Here is a 10,969-nt window from a genome sequence, read left to right as displayed (position 1 = left end):
CCCTACGGTTGCAGTTACAATTCTGGAGCTGTTGCATTGTAGCTGCAATGGGGCACTCCGGCTGAGCCCTCCCCAGGCCCTGTGCAAGGATGCGATAGTGAACAGCCTGCCCTGAAGGACTTATGGTCTAAGGAGAGGGCGACAGACCACAGTGTACAGGAGAAAAGGAAGAAGAGTGAGGCTGAAGTTGTGTGCCTTGTCCCTGCTGCTGAGGAAGCAGCCAAACAAGTTAATGCTTGTTGCAACCCCTTAGCTGCTGTGTAGTGCCCTGCTTGGATCACCAGCCTCCCTATGCACGTGATTGCTCCCAGGTCCACTTCTGCCTGTATGAAACTAGTTAATAAAAATGTTTTTAGTTAATAGCTTTCTCTAAACAAGACTCGCGCTGAAGTCAGGCACAGAGGAACTGTGAGAGAGGAGCAGAGAGCTGGTTCCCAGGGCTGCAGGCTGGCCACCACCAAAACGGCTCTCCTCAATAAACTAATCTGACCCACTGAAGTGGAGAGCAAAGCCCAGCTTGCCTGTCTCAGTGCTCTTTTACTGATAGCTATTATATTAATGTGAGGGCAGAACTCTTTCCTGTACGTTAAAAAAAATAAAAAACCTTTCCCCTACATGCCTCTCTCCTATTTAATTTCTTTTCTATAAAAACCTCTGCAGTAAAATGAATGCGGCAGATGTCTACTCTTCTGCAAAAAGATTATGCTTTGAAGCCACACAGTAGCCTCACTTTTCATGGCATTAATGATGTGGACTAAGCTTTGGGAATTGTATTTAAAAAATACTCCAAATAGAAGAGGGCTATTCAACTGCGAAGCACACCCATATTTTTAATAGCTAACGTGTGTGTGTGTGCGTGTGTGTGTGTGTACACACATACAGAGAGTTCTTTTCAAGTCGTCTTTTTTCCTGGGTGTGAGTGCAGGCTGATTTCTTTTTCTTTTTTTTTTTCTTTTTTTCCCCATAGTTTGAAATAACCAGAACAAGATTTTCCTCTTTTGACATATGCGAGCAGTTTTCGGTGGTGTGGTTCCCTGGTTGCTCATTGCAGGGACCTCCCTGTGGTAGGAAGTGCACAGCTTTTGCTGGGAGTTGAGCCGTGGGGTGAGCAGCCACGGCTGTCTGGTGGAGGCTCTCATCACGGACAAGGTGTTATGAACAGCAGTGCTGTGCCACCAACATTATCTTCACAAATCCTACGCATGTGTAGATTCCCCCCCCCCCCCCCCCCCCCCCAGTAACTGTTTTCACAGGATTTCAGCCTCAGATGGTAAAAGCTGATGTTTTCAAGCAGCATTTGGAAAGCAAGCACTTTCCAAGCAAATGATAGCGATGGATCAGTGACTTGAATTGGAAAATATTCCCAAAGCTTGGACTCAACTTGCAGGATTTCTCTAACTTTTACTTATCTGTATTTGACAAGTGTGGTTTCTTACTGTGATCCTGAGGGTCCTGTGCAGTGCTTTATTTTGCTCTTATAGAAGTTGGTGTTTTTTCACGCTGTCAAGACGATGAGCTTCAGAGGTGGACGAAGTCATCTCTTAAGTCAGCTATTGTATCCTTTATGAAGGTGCTTTGGGTCCCTGAAGTTGAAAGCAGCCCAGGAGAGCTGGATAACCAGGGTCTGCTGAAGTGAACTGCAAGAGCATTTTTGACCTGTATTTGGAGAAAGAAAAAACAAAACACAAATCCCAAATTGAAAAAATTTACTATTGAAAAGTGAACTTTAAATTTTTGTTTCCAATGGGATAATATGCAAAATTCTGTGGGATTCTTCTCTTAACCAAGAATCCAGGTATGTATATCTGTGAGCTTCAGGAGTGCTGGTTTCTCTGTACTTGTCCTTGCTAAGAGCCAGAGGAGAGAGATTCAGTCAGTTTATAACCGCTAGAGGCAAACATGTCCTACGTAAAATAAAAATAAAGGTAATAAACCCACGGACAATGCAATTTATCATCAAATCAGTCCATTTATATGAAATGGAGGAAAGCCAATTTTTTTCATGCTGTAGTGTCTTTGTAATTCTGTAGCAATTTTCCTACTTCTCATACAGAATACATGAAGTGAAAATTAAATCCAAATAATTCTCTTATGTATTGTTTCCATTTCTGAGGCAGTGTTTTATGCCTCATAAACCAGTTTTGCCTGAATGTCAGTAGTATTTGTTGTATTTACAACAGTATTGTCAGTATTTACAGGGGCTCTTGTGTTTTGAGTTTGGCGTTTTTTGTTTTGTTTTGTTTCCTGTTGTTGATAGTGCCTCTGTAGATAAATTTCTGCCTTTTATTGTTTGCATTTTTTTTAAAACCTGACTTAGGAAGGGGAGGGTAGAGGGCCCTGAGATGTGAATCCAAACTGTGAAGCTTTGATATATTAGAAATAGATTACACCATCTCATGGGGGAAAAGAAAAAAAAAAAAAAAAAAGAAAAAATTCTCATTTCTACTAAACCAAAAAATCCGCCAAGCTGAGGGCATTTGAAAGCTTTGGAGACATGATCTTTACATATTTATATTTTTCTTCAATTGCTGATGCAATGTACTGTTCTACTATAAAGAGTTAACTGAACATTGTTTATTATATTTTATTTTTAGAGGCAATAAATTCATCAAAGTAACCACACTTGTTTAATGTAGGCTGAAATTAATCTAGGAAAACACTAATGAATAATATCACCGAATAATGGTATCAATGAATGTTTAAATAATTTTTGATAATTTTATATTTTGTAGAATTCAGTGCTCTGCAACTATTCAATGTTATGTTGACATAAGATTGGAGAATGTAGTCCCACATGGCAATATAGCTAGCTAAAACCATACAGCAGTTCCACATTCCACAAGCGGAAGACAGCATTAATAGTTCCATAGGTTTTTTGATAAAATTGTATAATTTTTCATCAAATATATGTTGTATAAATTTTCAGTACCATTTTTCTCCACAGTGAACATGTCTGGAGAGACCAAAGAAATCTGAAAAGTAAACGAAGCTCTAATATTTGAATAAAGATAACTACATCTAATTGATTAACTGTGTGGGATACATGACATACAGTGGTAGAGTTTTCTGTTTTATCAGAATTTTTACATACCGAGTTGTTTATACATAGAAAGCTGGCTGTGTTACTGCTATTTCTGCTGGTAAGTCTATTTTAACAGCAGAGGACTAAAGGGTGACCTGATAGCTTTTTAGAAACATTAATTTATGCAAGTCATTTTACCTTTACAAAGCCAAATAATTTGAAGTGTTTTTACAATGCAAAGTTTGGGACAGGAGTTATTAAAGGCAGTCAGAAGCTCCATTGGAGAAACTGTTTTCACTGGGCTCTAAAAACGTAGAAGGGAAGCAGTTAGCATTTGCACGTACCGTGTTATTGCCTCCATTTGAAAGAGATGAACTTGTTTGTAAGTGAGCTGCTGCGCTCCGTTCTGCCGAGCTGAGTTCTAGGTAACCCAGGGAGACTTCCCAGAAAGTTGAGAGTGTGTTTCTTTGTTCTGGGGTATTACGAAAGGGAATCAGCAAGGGCCTCCAGCTAAAAAGTGTAAGCTGACCTGCAGTATGCAAGTGCAGGAGGTCAGCCATTTGATGTGGGATATATCTTCGGGCCATTCGAATAGCTTCATAGCTGGGTCTCAAAATGTGACTTCCTGCAGTTGTGACCCATGGACCTTTCAAGTACAGTGGAAGTCTTGATAGATCAGTCATGCAGTTTCCAAGACTCTCAAACATCATTTGCTTCTCAGCTGGTTTTCTGGTGGTTGAAACATTAAGACAATCATCCAACATTTTTCTTCTCTTGTGAAGTGCATTTTATTAAAATATATATTTTGTAAAAAATTTAATAAAGCAGCTCAAACTTTTTCAAGGCTAGACAATACTTTGAAAACTGGTTCCAAATCTCTGGCCTCAATATATGAATACTAATTGTATCTTATCTACTGTCGGTTATTGAAATCCCAACCAGTAGGAAAGCTAATCTGACATCTCCATTCACATACACCTTCTTTTGAGTCTCTTTACAATTCAGTCAGTGTTATCAATGATTAAATATCCCAGTCCCTACAGTTTTAACCTTTTTTTTTTTTTTCCCCCCCCTTAACTTTTCTTTTTGGTTGTTACTTTCAGTTAGTGAACAGCTCATTTTTGAGTAAAGGCATTGTGAAATTCACTTAAAATGGCTGTTTGAAGATTTTATTAAAAAAAAAAAAATCATCTCTATGGACAGACTCTGTCCTTCATTACAACAATGGAAATCCTCATTGTCTTCAGCAGTATCACTCCAAATTTGCGGGAACGTTAGAATCCGAACTAAAAGATGTAAAATACATTTGAATGAGCCATCAATTGAGAACAGTGCAGGTGTTTGTTTTCACTGCGACTCATTTTGCTCACAGCTAACATATAATTATTGAGACAATTATTAGGTAGATGCATGCAACCCTTGGAGAGATCAAAGCAGATGGACCCAGGTCATTGAAATTAAAATTTGACCCTATTAGTACAATAATGGTTAAAACTGTAAGTAGTTTGTTTGCATTTTCCAGAGCTTGCACTTCAGTGGTTTTGTGCAAGTTATTTCTAAATTGAATAGTTCTTCCCTAATTTCACTTCTCACATTCAGCTTTAAGTAAATTTTAAAGTGTAAGTGCAAAGCCAAATTGTCCACAGCACTGTCCAGTTTATACTGAAATCACAGATCCAGGCCTAGAACACTATCAAAGTATATGTTAGTATGATTGAAAAATTTACTACAGTCCTTGGACTTTTGACCAGCTGGTGTTGACTTTGCAATGAAAAATGCTACCAGGTATATATTTTCAGTTTATGTGACTTTTGTTGACTTTTTGTGCAACCTCAATTTAGTATTTTCAAGCACCCCTGTTCTTATAACACGGTAGTAAAGAAAGGAATTAAGTTGAACAGAGACCTTTTTGCTGAGACCTTACAAAGGAGCAGCTACTTGACTCCTGCATAGGAAAGCCAGGTTTTCTGTTTCTTTGTGATGACTCACTGTGTGTCAGATAATGGCATCCTATTAGTGCCACCACAGGAGTATTAAGAAGGTTTGAGTGTTTTAGTGCAGAGAGGAAAAAATGAGGGCAAAGAGAATTTTTTTTAAAGAAAAATCAACTTTGGAGAAATACTGGATGAGGCCTTTGTTTTGTTAATTAAAGTTAACAGTGAAGATGAAGGTTGGCAAGTGGTTGAATTTGGACTCTGTCCACTGTGTGTGTACAGTCTGCTTGGAAGAACCCCGTCGCTTACAAGCAATTTGAAATGGGTTAACTTACAGCAGTCCTGCTAATCTATAGGGGGTTTGTTTGTTTTTTTAGTATTTTCACTTCTTAACCAGGAAGAATCAAAGTCTGGGCTTCAGCCCAGTGTTTTAGGAGCCAAGCTGAAAGAGTTTGCTTTGTCTTTCATCAGATACAACCTTGCTCTGTTTCCACAGGATTTCTCTCATATGTCTGCATGAGATTTGAGTCAGATTTTTGCCTGTGAGAGGCCTGCAGTGAGTGCACAGTCAGTATCATTAGCTATGTGTATTTTTCTCTCTGAGTTTATAGAAATACTTAGCGTTTCTCTTCGTGACTTCTGGAGTCCTGTGTTAACATGACAGTCTGAATTTTCATTTAATGAAAGTGGTAAAATTTTCAGCTTTGTAGTTTCCAGGTGGATGTTAACGTTAAAGAATCAGTCATGAGGATGCCACAGGACTTCTTGTTTTGTGGATCTTGTGAGTAGTAAAAAAACTTTGTGACTTTTGGCCTAGGTCGTGATATTTGAATATCAAGGCAAGTGGTTCTGTATAAAACAAACTAGTAACCCAGAGTCAAAAGCCTTGGCTGGGATAAAGTGTTGTAGATACATGTGGCAGTTGGGTGAATAGGATCCAAATTTAGGATACTGAGAACAGGATCCAGATTTGCATTTTGGTATCTGATACTTGTGTATACTTTTACAATGTAGTGTACCATATGTACTTGCATTTTACATGTCTAAGGAGCACACCTAAGGACAGGCTTCAGCAGCCAGACCTCAACTCAGACTTCCTACAGTTGGAGAGGAGACAAATGTACAGTGGTCTGTCTTATCTGTTTATTTTTTTCCTGCTTTTCCCCCCGTCATCTGTGACTGTATGTTTTGCTCTTTGTTTAAATATAATGATCACTGCCACAGATTACAGGGCCAGTGTTCAGGGAAATGTTTTTAAGCATCCCAAGATAATAAGGAAAAAATACATTTATTTTAGAACAAGTAACAATTTACAACATTTTGTGGAAACTGGTGATTTGAAAATGGCTGATCACTGCAAAATATGAAAATTAAGATTATTTCCCACCCTCTCCCCCCAAATGTATAGGAATTTTGCATTTAGTTATGACTTGACACATGTTCAGAAGTGTGCAATTCAGACACTGGCTCAAGACATCACTGGCAGCAGATCTGGGTTGTCATGTTTCATTATAGCTATTGAACTATTGCAAGCATGCTATTATGCTGTAATGAAAGGGGTCTTCTCTTTTCAACTTGCAAATCTAGGAGAGATACCGTATGTCATTAGTCCCTGGCACAGATTCTGGGAAAAGGAGTTCTCCAAATGTATGTGAGGCCTGTTCCCTTGAAAAAGATGGAGGAAACACGTTTTTGTCCAGCCGAAACTCAGTCTTTTACAAAAGTATATAATGATTATAGATCACTTAAAATATAATTTCAGTCACAATGCATTTTTTGGAGGATGATCCAGGTTACGTTTGCGTTGACCCATGAGGATAGGATTTGGGATCAGTGGGAACAGTAACACAAATGCTACCAGTACCCTGTGAGTATAGTGCTCCCTGCTGAGCCCCTTCTAGGCTAGGGGTGCCCAACTGTGGGGAACACCTGGACAGGATCTTAGGCAGAAATTAGGCTCTCTGGATCTGCGGCTCTGCCGGTGCTTCACTGATTGTGGCTGTATGCGGGGAAAAAAGCTGTGCTTGTGAAAGTAACAAGTGAATCATAGTGGTGGCATATTGGGTATTTGAGATTGAGGTCTGAACCGTCCGCCTTCCTTTAGCCTTGCTCGCATTTCTGCATTTGGTTCTACTTGCCAGGGTAATGTCTTCTGTAATGTATGTGAATCAAGCTTTAAAATCTGTGATCATCTTCTTGAGAAATCATTCAGACTGCCTGATATTGTTGTAATAAAAAGATTAATATGACATTTAATTGGTAAAATATGCATGAAATAGATCCAAAGTCCTGACACCCAGTACACAGAACTTTCAAAAAAGCAGATGTCTTACCAAGGATATGGAGGCATTTGTTCCTTCTCTTTTCTGTTCAGTTGTCTGTTGCAGAATTGACTTCTGCAGGAAATATATCCCTTGACTATCTTTTCCTTATGATATAGGAATATCTTCCTGTTGATAAGGATCCAATGGTATGTTAATCCCTCTTCAAGGTTTTGGGTGAAGGTGGCAGTACCTTTCAAGTCCTTTGGTGCCTCCTCTCACCTGCAGAATCCTGCAAAATACCTCTCTAACTACAGGATGAGTAACCTCTGCTGATGCATTGGGTAGATTCAGTTAAGTGGGGATGCATCCTGAAGAAACATAACGTTGTTTCAGCCATTTGAAACCCAGTCAATCCAGATGGAACTTGGAAAAGTACCATAAAAAACTGCGTTGAAATATTAACTCATAATGGGACATGATTTTGTGGCCATGGCCAATGAAATTTTATGTTGAGCTTGCTAGAAATACTGCTTTTATTGCTGATGGGCTGCAATTTCAGAAATGGGCAAATGCTGAGTTCTTCATGCAGGCTCTCTAATAGAGAAAAGAAAAAGCTTTTGCAGGTGTACAGCCTTTTTGTTTCTTGCTTTTTGGATTTTGGTTGGGGTTTTTTGGCCTTTTTTTGGGGGGGAGGGAGGCAGAGACTGGTTTGGGTTTGTGGATTTTTTGTGGGGGGTTTTTTGGTGGTTTTTTTTTAATTTTATATAGAAGTAAAGCCCCTATAGGGAGCAGCAGGATGCTGAATGCTCTCTGTAAGTCTGTTTTCAAGCCCTTTAGAATTTGTAGAACAGTTCTCATTAATGTCAGTGGACTCTGGATCAGGCCCTTCATATAAACTCTCCCTTCTGAGCCAGACAAAAAGCCCATCTTTCCCGATATTGCCTTCTGCAAGGATGGCCGGTAATGGATACTTAGGGAAGCCACATTCTGGAAGCCAAGGATTTAAAGAATTCCTGAGATGCAGGTTGCCACTGATCCAGCAAGTCATTAATACCTGTCAGGCCTTTCTTCCCATTAATTTGTTTAATAACTATTGGAGCCAACCTATGTTTTGGCTTCAAAAGTATACTACAGCACTGCCTTGCACAACTGAGTTCTGCATATTGATGCATTGTGTGTATAGGCCTGCCTTACCGAGGTAAGGTTCCAAAACCATAGGAAAAGATAAGGGCAGTTCACGGGCCAGATGCAGAAATCTGGATGCAATTAATTTAAGTAAGAGGCATAAACACTGAAAGAATGGTGAATTTCTTATTGTCTGGATCACCAATCATCATCTGAAAGAATATTACGGAGTGAGTTAAAGTATTTGCAAGGTAAAGACAGAATTCATTATTGGGCAGTGGTAGCCCAGGATGGGTACAGGACCACAGTGCATCATTGTTTTTTCTTTAGGGACTGGCTACTTTGAATGTTAGGTTTTTTCAAAAAAGAAAGAAGGGAACAGGAAGAGAGGTGGGCAACTCATCCTTGATAGTAACAATTTTTGTTAACGATGTGTCATTTAAGTGTCTGTTTTCTGATATTCATTTCCAGAAACATTGGAGAATTCAGCACTATAGTACGATATCATAGGGATTTGTTTGACTCATGTGTTAGGATAAGAGGGAGTGCCTCTATTTGTATTAGCTGGAGGAGGATTGTGAACTATTATCTTACTTTGTTATCTGAGCTAGGAGTGTACAAGGAAGTTTCTTCTACTAATGGCTGAGCCGCTCTTCAGATAAAGCCCTCCAACAGGATCCCTGTAGCCCTAATTAATCAGCTGTTAAAACAGTAGTTGATAGACAGGCTTGCTTTAAGTTCGAATTGCCTGCAATCAGAGATAACAGGTGAGTCCCATTTGGCAGTGAGATATGAAAGTAGAAGAGTGATCTGTTATCAAAATGAATATGGCATTCAAATAAAAATTGAAGTTTGCAGAAGGAACCAGCAAAGTAAAACAAAAGGGAATCTTTTTTTTTTACTTTGATCAAAATACCTTCACTTTGGTGATTGCTTTAGACAGGTCTGAATCCATTTTGAAAATCTTTATACTAAGAGCATGCATTATGAAGGTAAATTTAGGCTTCTGGAGAACACTTGGAATATTACACCAGTAACATCGTTAAAATCACTGGCAGGTAACACAAGGTGTTATAGCAATTACTGCTCCCACAGGACAGGCTGGTGGCTAACACACCCAGCCAGCCTGTGGGAGCTGGAGGTTAAATGGCCGTGTTTCAAGTCAGGAATTTAGCATGTGTCTTTCTGTGTCACTGCCCTAATCATCATACTGTAGAGTCACTTTCCTTACTCAGTTCATATTTAATAAATTATGCAGAGTAGTACAGCACCAGTGGTGCGGAGGGAATATTATATCCCAGTAGCTGGGTCACTTACCTGGGTGTTATGGCAGGTCTAGGCTTGAGTCCCTCTCTGCTGGGTTTAAAGCCACAAAGAATGACCTTTTCTTTCTTCACATTCAGCATTAAAAGACAGACAGATTAGAGGGATAATGACAAACCTTTTGGGCAGTAGGTACCTGATTTATTTTAAAACATTATTTCATTATTGACTTGTTTGTGTCACACCAACCATCAGAGGCATCTCTCGGGACTGATGCCACTGCTAGTTACTGCACAAATAGTGATAAAAACATTCTCTCAGTCTAGATTAAATTTACATTTTAAATTCTCTGGGTGTACCAAAGAGGATACCTGCTTCAGAGGGGCATGTAGAGAGCCTGAAAGAGAGATGGACCTCTCCATAAAATTACGCCTTTCATATCTTTCAGCCCGGGCATTGTTTGATAGTCCCATGTTCACAAGTGGAACCGAAGTCCTTCTAAAACAGAGATGCTATTTCTTTTCTTTGACTTCTCATATGCAGGTGAATATTCTTCCGTTGGACCCCACTGTTTAGTCTCAGGACTGATGCTTATCAGTGCTTCAGGAATTAAATTACCATGGCTTCATACAGATGAAAGCAAGTTGGTCACTGATTACAAAATATTCACAAAACAGGGCAGAAGCATGGCCAATAGCCTTCTTTTGAGATCACATACTCCAGTATTTTTTTCTTTAAATGTGCTACAGACCTCAGCAGAAGTCTTAATTCTCATTGGAAGTCTCTGTAACCATAATCAGTGCATGTACATTTACTTTTTTCTTCATGGGATGTCTCTGTCATTAGGACACAGAGTTCTGTTTTCCACGTTCACCATGGATAGACACTTTCTTTTGCTTTCCATATTTTATGTCTTAGCTCATGGGCCCTGCATTTCTTGGTCCTTATCTCTGCTAGAAACTACGTTTTCCTTATGCTCTAGTACTTGTTACTGCTTTGCATTTTTGGACAGCCTGTTCAGCTGTCCTGGTTGTCTGGAGGCATGTTTCTCTAGGATAACGCTTCATTCCCCTGTGAATCTTTCCTGTAAGCTCAAAAGACATATCTTGCTCTTAAACCACTCACTATCTAGAAGATAGTATAGGTCTCCAAGATTACATGTGCACACCACTGCTTTCAGCTATGAGTGTAAAATTTGTGCTCTCTTTTTTTTCATGGGTAAGCCCTATCCCCTCTGTGCATAGTCTCATTCTGTTTTGGTTGATGTTTCTCATCAAATACCTCTATCTGGTGTTCCAGTGTTTCAGATGTTATTTTTGACACCTGAGTTTTACTTGCTCCTAATTCTTTTTCACTGATGA

The sequence above is a fragment of the Balearica regulorum genome, chromosome 9 (genome assembly GCF_011004875.1).
Source record: "Balearica regulorum gibbericeps isolate bBalReg1 chromosome 9, bBalReg1.pri, whole genome shotgun sequence".
Classification (NCBI taxonomy): Eukaryota; Metazoa; Chordata; class Aves; order Gruiformes; family Gruidae; genus Balearica; species Balearica regulorum.
This window is presented reverse-complemented; position numbering follows the sequence as displayed.